Source organism: Heterodontus francisci, chromosome 42 (assembly GCF_036365525.1).
Source record: "Heterodontus francisci isolate sHetFra1 chromosome 42, sHetFra1.hap1, whole genome shotgun sequence".
Classification (NCBI taxonomy): Eukaryota; Metazoa; Chordata; class Chondrichthyes; order Heterodontiformes; family Heterodontidae; genus Heterodontus; species Heterodontus francisci.
The window spans coordinates 18805750-18822658 of record NC_090412.1 but is presented as its reverse complement, the minus strand read 5'-3'; the positions used below and the strand labels follow the sequence as shown (position 1 = coordinate 18822658).

At 43.3% G+C, this 16909-nt stretch overlaps 1 protein-coding gene across 9 annotated transcripts in view; it reads right to left on the bottom strand.

Moving 5' to 3' along the window:
• Positions 1-13153, bottom strand: part of ptpn20 (protein tyrosine phosphatase non-receptor type 20) — a 332558-nt gene extending 319405 nt beyond the window's left edge. For 5 of the 9 annotated variants that reach the window (XM_068020694.1, XM_068020700.1, XM_068020696.1 and 2 more), the window contains exon 1: positions 12812-13144. The gene's annotated coding sequence lies outside the window, so the exon portion shown is untranslated. Of the gene's footprint in view, positions 1-12811 lie in introns of all 9 variants that reach the window. The other 4 variants (XM_068020703.1, XM_068020704.1, XM_068020701.1 and 1 more) reach the window with 3 other exon arrangements.
• Positions 13154-16909: the final 3756 nt, after the last annotated feature.

Below are 16909 nucleotides of genomic sequence, written 5' to 3'. Positions count from 1 at the left end.
CTTGTCCAATATGGAGGAGTACTGATTCATCAGCTGAGAGAGGGTGGTAGCTGGTAATCCATGTTTGACCTGATGCCATGAGACTTCATGGGATCCAGAATCAATTCTGAGGACTCCCAGGGCAACCGTCCTGCGCTCGTAATTGAACCATGGTTGATCCCTTGGCTTGATGATGATGATAAAGTGAGGAATATGTCGAGTCATGAGGTTACAGATTGTGTTTAAATACAATTCTGCTGCTGCCGATGGTCCACAGTGCCTCATGGATGCTCAGTTTTGAGCTGCCAGATCCGTTCCAAATCTATCCCATTTAGCACAGTGGTAGTGCCACATCGCATGATGGAGGGTATCCTCAGTGTGAAGACAGGACTTGGTTTTTGCGAGGATTGTGCAGTGGTCACTCCTACGAATACAGTCATGGACAGATGCACTTGCAGAAGGTAGATTGGTGAGAACGAGGTCTCGTAAGCTTGTTGGTTCTCTCACCCCCTGCCACAGACCCAGTCTGACAGATACGTCCTTCAGGACTCAGTCAGCTCAGTCAGTAGTGGTGCTGCGAAGCCACTCTTGGTGATGGACATTGAAGTTCCCCACCCAGAGTACATTGTGTGCCCTTACCACCCATAGTGCTTCTTCCAAGTGATGTTCAACATGGAGGACTACTGATTCATCAGCTGAGGGAGGGTGGTAGGTGGTAATCTATGTTTACCCATTTTTGACCTGATGCCATGAGACTTCATGGGATCCAGAATCAATGTTGAGGACTCTCAAATTCCACCCCCCTCCAACCTCCCCCCCAACTGTATACCACTGTCCCACACCTCTTGTGCAACAGGATATACCCAAGAATGGTGATAGCGGTGTCTGGGACGTTGGATGTAAAGTATGTTTCTGTGAGTATGACTATGTCTGATTGTTGCTTGACTAGTCTGTGGGGCAGCTCTCCTAATTTTGTCATAAGCCCCCAGATGTCAGTAAGGAGGACTTTGCAGAGTTGAGAGGGTTGGTTTGCCATTGTTTCTGCCTAGGACGATGTCGGGTGTTCTGTTTGGTACTATTCCTTTCAACTTTGTGTAAGTTTGATACAACTGAGTGACTTGCTAGGCCATTTCAGAGGGCAGTTCGGAGTCTACCACATTATGGTGAAGGCCAGACCAGGTAAGGACGGCAGATTTCCTTCCCTAAAGGACATTAGTGAACCAGATGGGTTTTTACGACAATTAATGATGGTCACCATGAAACTATTACTGAGACCAGCTTTCAATTAATTAAACTTATTAATTAAAATCCACCAGCTGCTATGGTGGGATTTGAACCCTTGTTCTCATCGTATTAGCCTGGGTCTCTGGATTACTAGTCCAGTGACATTACTACTATGCCACCGTCTCCCCTCATTCTGCACATACTTCAAGGTAACTTTTGAGCACCAATACGTCAACAAGGGAGAGCACATACCATCAGAACCAACCTCATAAAACATAAGCAATCGTATCAAAGTAGGGAGAAGTAGGCCATTCAGCAAACTGAGTCTTTTTTCCCATTCAATTAGATCATAGCTGATCTAAATTTAACTTCATTTGCCCACTTGGTTCCACGTCCCTTCATACTTTTACCTGATTAAAAATAAAATTAGCAATCTCTCCCTTCCTTTGCCTCAGGAATGCTCGTTTCCTGTCAGCTATTCTCAGGTAATTGCCACCAAACCCTCAACAATCTAGGATAAGGATAAGTATTCATCAAGTGAAGCTAATCCTTTATGCAGTCTACTGGGTAACATTTCCACATGTAAGATCTCGCAAACTGTTAAAATTTACAAAGATGAAGAAATTACTGGATAATAGATATTCAGAAGTAAAAGTGTAACTTTGATTCTCGAAAACAAAGCCTTTTAATCCAAGTACCTGGGCTTGAGTATATAATCTAGGCTTTCACTTCTGTGTGGTACTGATGGAGTGCATGAGACATTAAACCAAGAACCTCACCGCCTGCAAGGGGACATAAGAGGTCCCATGGCACTAATGTATTTGAAGATAAATCGTGAGTTCTCCTGCTGTTCTTGCCAGCATTTCTCCTTGAACTAACACCACCAAAAGCAGATTGACAGATGAGTGGTCTCATTTGCAATGTAAGAACGCTCCTACCTTCCCAATTATATTATGAATCTACCGGATTCTTTCCCTTCCAATTTTCTTCCTTCTTTGACTGGAAGTGCTGATGTGTCGGATACGGTTGCACTGACGTACACAGGAATTAGCACCTCATCCAATTGGCCATTCTTCATTTGTGCACGTTGATGCAGTCAACACACACATGTGCACTCTTTCCAGCATGGAGTCACTGAATAATAATTAGAAGTGAAAGCCCCAAGTTCAATTATTTTCCCCCTTTGTCAGCACAAGGATCCAGGCACAACTACACCACCGCTGCACTGTCAGAGATCAGACCATGAGACTGAGACTGGAACCTTATTGATCCGCATGGCTCAGTCCCATTCCAAATGGTACATTCGCCTTCCAAGCCATAAGACAGCAGGTGGAGGGAGCAGAAAGCCCCTGAATTAAGAGACTTTCCACTCTGCCTTTCACCAGGAAACATTAACAAACTGCGTTCCCACCATCCAGGACCCAAAACACTCCTTCTAGGTGAAACAATTTACTTGTATTTCTTTCAATTTAGTATATTGTATTCATTACTCATGATGCAGTCTCCTATACATTTGGGAGACCAAACGCAGATCGAGTGGTCACTTTGCTGAGCACCTCTGTTCAGTCCACAAGTGTGACTCTGAGCTTCCATTTTAATTTCTGGCCATTTTAATTCACTCTCCCACTCCCATCCTACCTTCTAAATTCTAATGAAGCTCAACAGAAGTTCAAGAAACAGCACCTCATTTTCAATTAGGCACTTTACAGCCTTCTGGACTCAACACTGAGTTCAACAATTTCAGGTCACACCCACTGGTCCCATTTTTGCAGACAACAGGTGCTGGTAACAGTTCTGTTGTTGCTATTTACAACTCTTTTAGACCCATCTTTTGTTTCTTTACTTGTCCTATTTCCACCTATTTTACCTTGCACCATCATCCGCTTTGTCAATTACTCCTGCCCTCCACCGATCACAGATCTTCCCTTCTGTTCTTTCCTTCCCACACCACCACCTTCACCCCTCCACCGCCCCACCCCCCCCCCCCCACCCCCACTCCACCCCACTGCTACCTCTGTACTTGCTTAAAACCTGTAACATCTCTAATTTTTGCCAATTCTAATGAAAGGTCATTGACCTGAAATGTTATCTCTGTTTCCTTCTCCCCAGACCTGCTGAGCATTTCCGCATTTTCTGTTTTTATTCCATTTGATATTTGTCCCTTTACGAAGAAGTGGGAAAATGTCATGGCGAGCTCAGTAACATCTTGTCGTGATTCCCTCATCTCTGAACAAAGACAATTTATCTATTAATATCTTGGATGGAAAAATAACACAAAACTCCACTCATTTTAACAGCTTCACAGTTTCAAAGATAAAATGCTGTACTTTAACATTTTATTTGACACATTTTACTTGGGAATACAATATAAGGACAGTGAATGGCTTATGTAAAAGTTTTCTGAAGAGCTCTCACACATCTTTTTAACTACATGAATTTGTGTTCCTGACAAGTAGGTTCATTCACCACCAGCTTAGGAAGAGATTTCCAATAAAGAGCAAGCATGGTGTAATTAAAATTAATATCGAAACTGGTCACTGTTTACCTGTAACATGCAGCAACAGAGTATAAAGGACAAATAAGGCAGGAATGAGTTTTAAGTGAAAGAAGAAAAGATTTCTATTTATTATCTTTACAGTTACCCAACCCCATCCATGTCTAGAAATCCATTGCGTAGGCAGTTGTTGAGTACAGTGATATCAAAATAGGTCAGTACTGCCCCCTCCCCCTGCCATCCTCTGGCTTGGAAGGCAAATGCATCACTTGGTATGGCACTAAGTCCGGTGGATCAGGAAGGTTCCAGTTTCGATCCACTGGTCTTGCTACGTTAGCTGATCTCAGCCAATGCAGTGGGTGTGCAGTGGTGTCTGAATCACAGCGCTAGCAAGACAGAACATAAAATCGACCTGGGGCTTTCAATACCGATTGTTATTCAGTGAACCCCATGCTGGAAATGGTCAAAACACACGTGTGTGACTATCAAAGTGCACAGGTGAGGAATGGCTAATTGGCAGGAGAGTTCTCCCAGTATCCTGGCCAACATCTATCCCTGAACAAACATCTAAAATAGATTATCTGGTCTTTATTAAATTGATGTTTGTGGGACCTTGCTGTGTGATAACTGGCTACCACATTTCCTACATTACAACAATGACTGCACTTCAAAAGTACTTCATTGGCTATTGAGTGCTTTGGGAAGTCCTGAGGTCATAAAAGTCACTATATAAATGCAAGTCTTTCTTTTTTCAGGAATGCCACATATCAATAACAGGAGCTTTTATTGCATAGGTACATTCCGATGCTCACCACCTTCTCAAGGGCAATTAGGGATGGGCAATAAATTAACAAGAAGGAAAGTCGACATGCATTTATATAGTGCCTTTCATGACCACTGGACATCTCAAAGCACTTTGCAGCCAATGAAGTACTTTTTGAAATATAATCACTGTTGTAATTCAGGAAATGCTAGCCTTGTCAATGATGCCCCCATCCCATGCCATAAAACAAAAAAAAAGGTATTAACTGGTTAGGCAAGTGAAAATGTCAGTACTACAATGTTGTACTTATTACCCTGGAATTCCAGTTCAGCTTCCAACATTGTCCCCAACATGCCTCACAGGCTAGATCGCTCAAAGCAATTTATTACAATTTTTTTTTAATAGAATGTTTTTTCTCTCTGGTTTTGGAATTCTCCTACATTCCACAGCATTGAGAGAAATTTAGGGAAACAAGATAATGCATTAAAGGGTTGAAATTGCATGGTGGTATTACAACAAGAGCAACGTGTATTCATATAGCATTTTTAACATCGTAAAACATCCCAAAGTGCTTCACAGAAACACTACCAGACAGAATTTGACAACAAGCCACTTATTAGTACATGTAACCAAAAGCTTAGTTAAAGAGGTAGATATTAATAAGCGTCTTAAAACAGGAGAGGTTTAGGTAGGGAATTCCAGAGGTAAGAACCCAGCAAGCTGAAGACACAGTCGCCAATGGTGGGGTGAAGGGTGAAAGAAGTCGAAGATGTACAAGAGGCTGGAATTGGAGGAACACAGAGCTCGCAGAGGGTTAATGGCTGAAGGAGAAAGGGAAGGGTGAGGGACAATGAAGTTCATGGTTAAAAAATTTGTACAAAATGACTTTCTCTGCCTTGTTAATGAAGGCACTAGTCTTTGTTAAAACAGCAGACAAGAACGTCATTGCCAACTGAAGTTGACATGTTTTTTACTAATATCACCTTTACAACTGAATCTTTTGTCAGATTCTAACTAACAGCAAAACCTTAAGCTAAATCGTCCTCTAATATTATTATAAAAATGGAGTAGCCCAAGCAATCTACTGATGGTAATAAAAGGACTGCCAACACGTGAGAAATGTAATCAGTGAGATTTAGGGTGAAAGAAAATCAAGACACTTTAACAACCCATTTAGATTTTAAGAGTCAGACACATCAAAATAGGTGACATTCCGAAACCAAAATGAAAGTCTCACTCAAGATGATTGAGACTCGACATGACTGGGTGGGTCCCACTTGGTTGTGGACCAGCCAAGAGTGGCACAGTTAGGCACAAGACGTTGGTAGACCTGTGTGTTGTGCTAACAAGCATGGCACTACATATTGTTTTGGTTTTCTGAAATTTACTGTACAATACCTTACAAATTATTTGAAGCAAAGTAGGAATCAGTGTGCTAATCAATAAAAGAAAAATGTCAATGAGGCTAAAAGAGAAGTTGGCTCTGTTTAAAGCATTCAGCTTTCAGTCTCTACCTTTATATCAGGTCACTACCCCACCCACATTCCTTTCTCACTACTCATTGTAGAATGCTGTTTCATTGAAACATTTTTGAAGCATTGTTTTGTTCACTGATTTCCAGCTCAAATGAGCAACTTTTAATATCACAATGGAAACTTTCAGAAGGGAATTAATGTGTAATGCTTTGGCGAGCTTAGCCCATTTATTTCCTTCCAGTTGCCTTGCATACAGCACACAGTAAGCAGACACATTTCAAATTATCAGTGAACTCCAAAGTTAATGTATAGAGGCAGCTGAGTGATAAGCTGCTTGAGCAACTCATAAGACACTGCAATAAACTTCAGAAAACCCAAGCAAAGTGCAATGCAATGCCTTCTGCTCTGCTACAACAGCATACTGTTGTACTAATATTTTGTGGTTAGGTGTGGAACTTTTGGCCCGAAAAGACACAGATCAATTAAAGGTAGTCAGCACGGATTTGTTAAGGGAAGGTCATATCTGATTAAAATGATTGATTTTTTTTTAAAGTTGTTAACTAGGAAGGTTGAAGAGGGTAGTGCATTTAATATAGCTTATATGGATTTTAGCAAGGCTTTTGATAAGGTCCCACATGGTAAACTGGTCACGAAAGTAAAAGCCCATGTGATCCAAGGCAAAGTGGCAAGTTGGATCAAAAATTGGCTCAGAGGCAGGAAGCAAAGGGTCAGTGGGTGCTTTTGTGACTTGAAGGCTATTTCCAGTGGGGCTCCGCAGGGTTCAGTACTGCATCCCTTGCTTTTTGTGGTATATATCAATGATTTGGACTTGAATGTAGGGGGCATGATTAAGAAGTCTGCACATGATACAAAAATTGGCCATGTGTTGATGATGAAGAAAGCCATAGACTGCAGGAAGATATCAATGGACGAGTCAGGTGGGCGGAACAGTGGCAAATGGAGTCCAATCCGGAGAAGTATGAGGTAATGTATTTGGGTAAGGCTAATAAGGCAAAGGAATAAACAATAGCTGGTAGGATACAGAGATGTATAGAGGGACAGAGGGACCTTAGAGTGCATGTCCACAGATCCCTGAAGGTGGCTGGACAGATAGATAAGGTGGTCAAGAAGGCATATGGGATACTTATCTTTATTTGCCAAGGCATCGAATATAAGAGCAGGGAGGATATGCTGGAACTGTACAAAACACTAGTTAGGCCGCAGCTGGAGTACTGCATGCAGATCTGGACACCGCACCATTGGAAAAGATGTGATTGCACTGGAGAGGGTACAAAGAAGATTTACGAGGAACAGAGAAGGCTGAGGGGAGACCTAATTGGCGTGTATAAAATTATGAGGGGTCTAGATAGAGTGGATAGGAAGGCCCTATTCCCCTTGGTTGAGGGCTCCATAAACAGTGGGCATTGATTTAGGGTAAAAGGTAGGAGGTTTAGAGGGATTTCAAGGGGATTTTCTTTCACTCAGAGGATAGTGGGGATATGGAACTCACTGCCTGAAAAGGTGGTAGAGACAGAAACCCTCATAACATTTTAAAAAGTACTTGGATATGCACTCGAAGTGCCGTAACCTACAAGGCTCCACACCAAGAGCCAGAAAGTGGGATTAGGCTGGATGGCTCCTTGACGGCCAGCACAGACACGATGGGCTGAATGGCCTCCTTCCATGTTGTAAATTTCCTTGATTCTATGATCCAAAAACGGATAGGGGACGGAATTGAAATGTCACATAGCTTCAGCTTAGATACTAGCTAGGCTGATAATAAAAATTCATTGATAACCTTGATGAATAATATTGGTTTTCATGTCAGAAATTAGTGGAGGAATTGGCTGAGATTTTGTGATCAGTGGCTGACCTCGAAGAAAGCTGCTGACAAAGATCTAGCTATCTCTGTGGCATCGATTTCCTCTTTCCCGACTGTAGCTTAAATCTGGTGCCAAGTCGAGAGGAACTCTTGGAATGTTGCAACAATTGTGTAAGCAAGCAGGGAAGCAACCAATCGCAGTGAAGTATTCTCAAAGACAGCAAACCAGGAAGTTAAAAGCACTTTGATCCTTGTCTTTTAATTTAAATTTTCAGATGGCAAAATAAGTTAACGTAGAAGCTAAAATATCAATAAAAAAACTTTAAAAACATTTTTTAAAGTGTTGAATTTCTTCTCTTAATGGAGAAATTTGATATTTAACAAATATAAAATAACTTTTTCAGGGACAATGTGGTTGTTTAGTAGTAATTATACATTTTGGATGCCATTAATATCCCAGTTATACCTTATTCAACCAGATGTAACTTTCCAAAGATTTTTACAGCAAGACTAATTGCAGAATTTTTCCTGTGGGTTTCAGGACCTCGCCCTTATGGTTAAATGGGGGGTAAGAAGCCCGGACTGTTTGGGGAACAGTCACTAGGCTGTGATTTTACCCGAATTAGCCAATTAATGGCTAGAGGGCGGGCTCGCCATCTAATTAAGGATGGCAGGCAGGCTGTCAAAGCTGGAGAGCCAATAGGAAGCTCTCCAGCACTGAAGGTGCAGAAGGTGGCCTTTTCAGGTAAGAGAGGGAGACAGCACCCCAAGATGGAGGCACGCTCTCTCGAACACTTTAACTTAAAAAATGGCTTCAGCAGCCGGGGCTAAAATTGTGGGGAGGACAAACCTCCACAGGGAGGCATGCGGCTGCAGCTGAAGCCAGGCAGGCAGGGAGGGCTTCTAAGCCTGCCTGGAGCACTGGCACCTCCCCCCCACCAGACTGCCGCCTCCAGGCAGTTACACTGTTCCGTAATGCCTCCGGGGACCTGGAAACCAATTGGAAAATTCCATCCGTCCTCCGACAATAGGCCTTCAAGTGGCTCAGCTGGCCACCTGCCGCTTGCGGGGTGGGTAACCCTGCTGTCCCCCTCATCCTGCCTCTAGGAAAATGACACTGGGGGCAGGTTGGAGCAGCGAACTGGCATGCTGGCCAGCTGCATGAGATTCTGCGTCCGTCTGTGCCTGTCCCCATCAGGGCCTGAATATCCAGCCCTAAGATCATAAGAGTGGAAGTTCTCATCAGCTCAATTAATTTTCCATTGATTGCAGACTGAGGGGACCTCAACAGTGCAGCCTCTGGAGAAGCGTAGAATCACTGATAGCAACTTCTGGATTTCCGCATTATTCTGCGCACGTGTGGGCTCCCAAAGTGGCTGTCAGTTTTAGTGGAGCAGTGGTGGTGAACACAGACAGCTTCACCGTCATTCAAACCAGGCCATTAATTAAAAACTGAAATAATGGTGAGGAAACGCAATGGGCCAGTCAGCAGCTGTACAAAGAAAAGGCAAATTATTGATGTTTCAGAAGTGTAGCATTCATGTTGGCATTACACCCATAACATCATAACTTGCCAAACTCTTTACTGACCTGATGCATATTTACTGTTTTATTTCTGATTTTCGGCATTCACAGTTTTTCATTTATATTTTGTGCAGAAACTGGGCTGTCTAGTCCAGAATTGGTAGGTGACAGTCCTATCTGTGATCTGGATATTGCAATATGAATATGTGCCTAACTCACACAGAGAGTGCCTAATCTTAACCGTTTCATAAAGACATGGCACTGAGCAGAGGTGAGCTGTTTCCCCACAGGGAGCGAATAAGCAAAGAGCAGTAGGACAAGTCCTGTTCCAGTCTCCCAATGACTGGATCAGGGGCTCAGCCTGGGGAAACTAATGAGGTAGAGAAAATGAAAACAGATTTTTGAAACATATATAAATATATTGCATAGCTCACAATTATACATTTGATGGAAGAAAGTATAATGAAAAGACTTGCATTTATATAGCACCTTTCAAATCCTCAGGACATCCCAAAGTGCTTTGCAGCCAATCAAGTACATTTGAAGTGTAATCAGTAGTAATGCAGGAAATAATGTAGGCCAATGAAATAGAATTGAATTCGCAATGAATAAATCCTTAGTGTTTGTGAAATAACTCTGGAGCAATTATTGGATGATTGTGTTTATGATGTGCCAAAATGGATATCATTCATAATGGCACATTAAAGCACTTAAAGAAAAGTCAAATCAGAGAAGCAGCTTTTGTTTCTACAGCAACAAATGGGGGAAATAATGTCGAGATCATATTTCTTGTTGGGTGCATCAGCTTGCATAAGGGTCTTGTACAAAATCCACTTGCACACAGCTTGTGCTGAGAGTGCAGATCTGGCAATTCTGTATCCCCAACCCATCATTTTCCATCCATGCATTTTATTGGTCATAAAGCCACTGTGTGGGGAAGTGCAATTGCTTGATATGAGCTCCTGCCATGTGTCAAGAGGCAAACTGAATATGTGAAGGAGTACAGTACAGCGTTAGATCCAATACATCATAGGAACAGCAGTAGGCCATTCAGCCCTTCAAGTCTGCTCTGCTATTTAATTAGATATGGTTGATCTGTACATTCGCTCTGTTTACCCACCTTAGCTCTATATTCCTTGATACCCTTGCCTATCAAAAATCTATTAATCTCAGTTCTTGAAATCTCCTATTGTCCCAACATTCACCGCCTTTTGGAGAAGAGAATTCTTGATTCCTGCTACTCTTTGCATGACAAAGTGCTTCCTGATTTTACTCCTAAGCGGCCTGGCACTAATTTTAAGACTATGTCCCCTGGTTCTTGATTCCCCCACGAGAGGAAATAGTTTCTCTGCATCGACCCTGTTGAATCCTCTTACCATTTTAAAGTCCTGAATCAGATCACTGCCCCCACCCCCCCCCCCCCCACTACAATCTTCTAATATCAAAAAATATTCATCCAAAGATTGTAAATGGAGGTTTTAAAATAATTTTAATGGCTATTAGGAAAATGTTCCATCCAAGAAAAAAAGAGGCAGCCTTTCTGAAGAAACTATTTCCAGCTTCCACAATGGGTCAGTGAGTGAATGGGGAAACAAAAGTGGGGCTGCCTCATACTGATAATGAGGGGCCCAGCCTAATCCCTAGTTTTTGGTGAGTTAGCTGATCTCAGCTCGACTGGCAGTATGGATGCTGCAATTAGCCTCGGTACCCTGGGCTAAGAGAAGGGAAAAAAATCAGCCACGGCTCCTGCTCCTCATCAGTGACCACAACTAAAAGGCACGTGAGTGTATGTATGTTTATCTAGATTTTGTCTGACAACTGTGATGCATCCAGTGGTTGAATAGTTTGTTGCCATGCACTCTCAACTCAGGCATGAAGGAAGGTGACTTGGGCAAGGTTACTGGCGGGCAACTAGTGCTTGTGGAATCACATCCCAATATACATTAATGCCTTGCGTAGAGGAGGAGGCAGGGAGGAGGGTGCGTTCACCAAGTACACATCTATAGATACTGTATGAAGGCAATATGAATGTCTCATTGAAATATATAACCCACAGTCCCTCGATGCATTAAAAAAAATCAATGGGAAGACCCAAAAACTGCTTTTCACTCAATTGCGTGGAATATACATGGGCAATCAAGTGTTATGATTTGCCTATATTGGGCAAGGCCATAGTGTAGTTAACAAGCCAATCTATACCTGAAAACTGCCAGTTGAAGAACATAGGAGCAGGAGTAGGCCATTCAGCCCATCGAGCCTGCTCCACCATTCAATTACATCATGGCTGATCTTACCTCAAACCCACTATCCTGCTCTAACCCCATGTCCCTTGATGTCAATAGTATCCAGATATCTGTTGATTTCTGTCTTGAACATGCTCAATAACTGAGCTTCCACAGGCCTCTGGAGTACAGAATTCCAAAGATTCACTACCCACTGAGTAAAGAAATTCAGTAATAAAGAAATAATGTCCTTTAAGAATGTCCTGTACGAAATTGTCTGGAACATTGAAAAGCACTTTAAAGATACACCTTACCTCAAATTTGAACAAAAAGTTCAAGTGTATTTAACTCCACATTTTTACCTGGTACTCCCTCTCCCCCTCTGCACTGGTCAGTCCTGTAGCTTTGTCAATTTCTGATGTGGGGCCTTTACTCCAAATATTAACTTATTTACCTGTTTTCAAGTGCCGACCAGCCTGTTGTGTATTACCAGCATGTTCTGCATTTATTTCAGACTTCTAACATTAGTCCTGACAGCACAATGCATTTCCACTGATTCCAGCCTGCTGTTTATGGAACAGGGTTCCACAGCACACTGTGCAGCTATTATTTTTCTTGGACTCCGCATTGAGTAATTTAAAAATTGGAAAGTAATTGTAGAACAGAAGCTCGTACTGATTCAAGCAACAAAACCACAAGTTGATTTCCAGTTGGAGTCTAATCCTATTCAAGTAGCATTCCAGCTTTAGAAAAAAACACAGCAGCCTTTGTACAGACCTCATCCCCCAGCGTGATAATGTTTCAGCGCCATTCTAAACCCCAATTCCCTCCCAGGATTAAACATTGAGGGGAATGCACGTGTTGTAGAAAATCACAAAGCACGTACACACACCCCAGATGTAGCATGTCCATCGAAGTAAAGTTTCTCTTTAAACTCAGGAGTCAGGCAAACTGCAGCAATCTTAGCCCAAAGCAAACACAGCTAATTCAGTTCCTTGTGTGTGTGTGTGTGGTCATTCTGTCAACTGGATCCTGCCAATGACAACTGGGGTTTGGAGGGACGCTGTTCAAAGTTGGTTTGGAGACTCATATCGATCAATATCAAACTAGCTCTGTGCGCCCGACCCTTAAACAGCTGACTCGAATCCCCCCAGCTCCTTTCGGCTCCTTAGTTTCCGATCTGATTGTTACAACTAACTTCCACTGTCTGTCAAATGTCACCTCCAGCAAAAACTGCACAAGAAACATGTAGTTATTTTAAAAAAGGGGGGGGGGGGGGGAAAGAGAAGAGAGAAGGGAAAGTCTTACTTGAGATTCCAGCAGTGCAATATCCCTGGCGAGAAGTCTAACCTCCTGTTTTAACAGCGTGGTTATATGTTCAGCGAGGCGCCGGTCACGACTGGCTGATCAGTCTGTACATGGTAACTAAGTGCTGGCTGGCAGATGAAATTCCACCAGGGGTGTTTCATCTTGACCACCCCTGTAGAGTGCAGTCCCAGCGAAGTCTGTGTACAAATCCCTGCCAGATCTCCCAGCGTATGTTTTTAATTATCCCCACCTCTCTCCCTCCTCTAACTTTTTGCTTTTTAACGTGATACTATTTCTAGAGCTTCGCCTGATTCCATTCTCCGATCTGTGCAGCCCCCAGCGGGCTCTCCGCAGCTTTCGATTGGCACCGCCTCAGTCCCAAACAAGGGAAAGGGCAGAAACCAAGGAGATGGGACGCTAAGTTGCGCCATAGCACCAATAACAAGAGAGCCTGGGCGGAGCTTGGCATTGGGGGCTTTGCAGAGTTCAAAGAGAAGTTGTTAACAAGTTCCCAGGCAGATAGATTTGAGGGCAGGCGACAGTCTTAATGACTTAAAAATCAGATGGTGATTCCAAATCTCACTTTTTTAGGAGCAAATGCCAACAGATGCAGGATCACAGATGAATATTATACACTCAACATGCATGTTACCTAATTATTTCCTCAGAATTTGAAGGCTTCTCTTTGCTGTGAAAACCAACACTGAGGGGTAATATTCCAGCAAATATCCTGACAAAATACATTGACACACGCCCAATGATTAGAGACGTTTAGATGCCAGCTGAGACTGGGCCCCCAGAGAACAGGCTGCTTCAGTTCAGGCTAAACCCGGAATGCTTTCCCTCAGCAAATGCTTGTTTTTGGTTGTTGTTGTTGTTTGACCAATTGAGAGTGACGCAGGAATAAAACAGAAAATGCTGGGAATGCTCAGCAGGTGAGGCAGCATTTGTGGAGAGAAAAACAGAGTTAACGGTTGCGGGCGATGACCTTTCGTCACAGTGTTGCCCCAGTGTCATCTGCAGAAATAAACAATTCTACAAGTGCCCCTTCATGTACAGGAGGCATAATTAATAGAATAATTTAGACATAAGTCTAGTTTGGGACAAAACAAAAGGAAACGCATAACCTAAATCATAATATTTTTGGCAGTTTTCAGCAGATGATCTACTCCCTGTGGAGCCCACTGCCCGGGGAAGGCCTCAAATGTACCAGTGGATGCTCTGCCTATGAGCTCCGCCTATGAGCTCATCCCAGGCCTGTGGATAGCCATCTTTGCCAGGCCCAGGAGTTGGCCGATGAGAAGGCCCGACCTTTTTACAGATACTGACTGACCTGCTGAGTACTGCCAGCATCTTCTGATGTTATTTGGCTTCATTCTGTAACTAGCTAAGACTGCAGTTAGACTGCCACTTTTGGGAAACATGGAGGGATTTTGGTTGTCTATTCATCAAGAGGGCAACATAACACAGGTGTCAAGTTCTGATCTAACACCCAATCAAGCTGAGACCCCTGTAGGAAGCTGGCTGACACTATTGGGACTTCATACTGGGTGGAATATAACTCAAGTCCATTATGAGTTTAGAAAGTGCTTGGATGGTTGAATCCATATTTTGAAAAGAAAAGTTGCCTAGAAAGTGGGTTCATGTGCATGGGCAGAAATCCCTCGCTGGCAGCAAAGGTGCAAGTCACTGGCAGGGACAGCATGCTGTTTAAGTCCCATCTTGCCGGCTGCACTTTACCATCTCAAGCTAATGCTCTCAGATTGGGTTTTCTTTCCTCCTACATGAGGTATATCAGTGTATAAATGGTCATAAAAGCTCAACGATCACCTTAAGCTGCAATTGTGATAATTCATCAAATCAACTTTGAACTTCACCTGTCACAGGTAGGATGAGATGAGCAACGAAGAAATGAGCAGGACCTTTAGCTAAAAGAGACATTTTTAGGCGCTGTTTCGATAAGATTCCTGAGTCAGATTATGGAGTTTAGTAGACCACCTGAACATGCTTTAAATCCAGTTTCCCAGATTAGGACTTAACACTTTTTGACAAGATTATTTATTTTTAATTGCTTCCTTAAGTCTATTGCTTGTGGAAATAATTTCTGTTTTCCAGCACAGGTCAGTGGACTGGGATCGCTGTCCACTTTTCCTCACTGTCGCTCAGTATCACTGAAGTTAATTGTAGCTGACCGACCAGGGGTAAACTGGGTTTATGAGAAATCTGGAGATTCAGCAAGTGCCCCTGTGAATGGTTCCATTGCTCTATATTACCAACATCCCCTTTTCACATAAGAATCCTGTGCCCTATCGAGGGAGTTAATCTGTTCCCTACTGTCACCCTTGTGGAGATCAGCTATCTCAGCAAAACAGGTTTTTTTACTCATGTGTATACCTAGGCTCAACTATCGCCAGTAACCTGTCTCTAGATGCAGAAATCAATAAGCGCATGGGAAAGGCTTCCACTGCTATGTCCAGACTGGCCAAGAGAGTGTGGGAAAATGGCGCACTGACACGGAACACAAAAGTCCGAGTGTATCAGGCCTGTGTCCTCAGTACCTTGCTCTATGGCAGCGAGGCCTGGACAACGTATGTCAGCCAAGAGTGACGTCTCAATTCATTCCATCTTTGCTGCCTCCGGAGAATACTTGGCATCAGGTGGCAGGACCGTATCTCCAACACAGAAGTCCTGGAGGCGGCCAACATTCCCAGCTTGTACACACTACTGAGTCAGCGGTGCTTGAGATGGCTTGGCCATGTGAGCCGCATGGAAGATGGCAGGATCCCCAAAGACACATTGTACAGCGAGCTCGCCACTAGTATCAGACCCACCGGCCATCCATGTCTCCACTTTAAAGACGTCTGCAAACGCGACATGAAATCCTGTGACATTGATCACAAGTCGTGGGAGTCAGTTGCCAGTGTTCGCCAGAGCTGGCGGGCAGCCATAAAGACGGGGCTAAAGTGTGGCGAGTCGAAGAGACTTAGTAGTTGGCAGGAAAAAAGACAGAGGCACAAGGGGAGAGCCAACTGTGCAACAGCCCCGACAAACAAATTTCTCTGCAGCACCTGTGGAAGAGCCTGTCACTCTAGAATTGGCTTTTATAGCCACTCCAGACGCTGCTCCACACACCACTGACCACCTCCAGGCGCTTACCCATTGTCTCTCGAGATAAGGAGGCCAAAGAAAGAAAATTCTACTTTATATAAGTATCTAGGCCACAATCACAAATTAGTAATTGGAAGACCTTGAAAACAAAGTGAGCACCTGTTACTGCTCCAGCATAATCATCTTGTACAAATACAGATCAGTATTTGAGAGTATGTAAGTACAACAGAGCTGGTAATAGAACAATCATTTGGAAATACCTCCCAGGCCATTAGTAGAAGAGGCTGGTTCTGTTTTAGGTGGAGACTTTTCTTTGAGATAGCGATGACTAATGGACTATTACTGTAAGCATCTCACAACAAATAACCTATTTTTCTACCTAATTTGGTAATTCTCCCGGCACAGTGGCACAGTGGTTAGCACCGCAGCCTCACAGCTCCAGCGACCCGGGTTCAATTCTGGGTACTGCCTGTGTGGAGTTTGCAAGTTCTCCCTGTGTCTGCGTGGGTTTCCTCCGGGTGCTCCGGTTTCCTCCCACATGCCAAAGACTTGCAGGTTGATAGGTAAATTGGCCATTATAAATTGCCCCTAGTATAGGTAGGTAGTAGGGAAATATAGGGACAGGTGGGGGTGTGGTAGGAATATGGAATTAGTGTAGGATTAGTATAAATGGGTGGTTGATGGTCGGCACAGACTTGGTGGGCCGAAGGGCCTGTTTCAGTGCTGTATCTCTAATACTAAAACTAAATCATTACAAAATCCAGGATACCTTTAGATATAATAGTTGTGTTTCATGAATCCACGGAGATCCTTTGAGGAGGTAACTAAACAAATGGGTGGAAGCTATTTGGTGGATAGAACTACCTTGGATTTTCAGAAGGCATTTGATAATGTCCCACGGTGAGGCATTTAATGCCAAGTTAGCTGAATATGGAAATGAGGCAAGGGCTCCAAATGGCTCAGGCCTCTCTCCAGGAATTTTGGACAAGT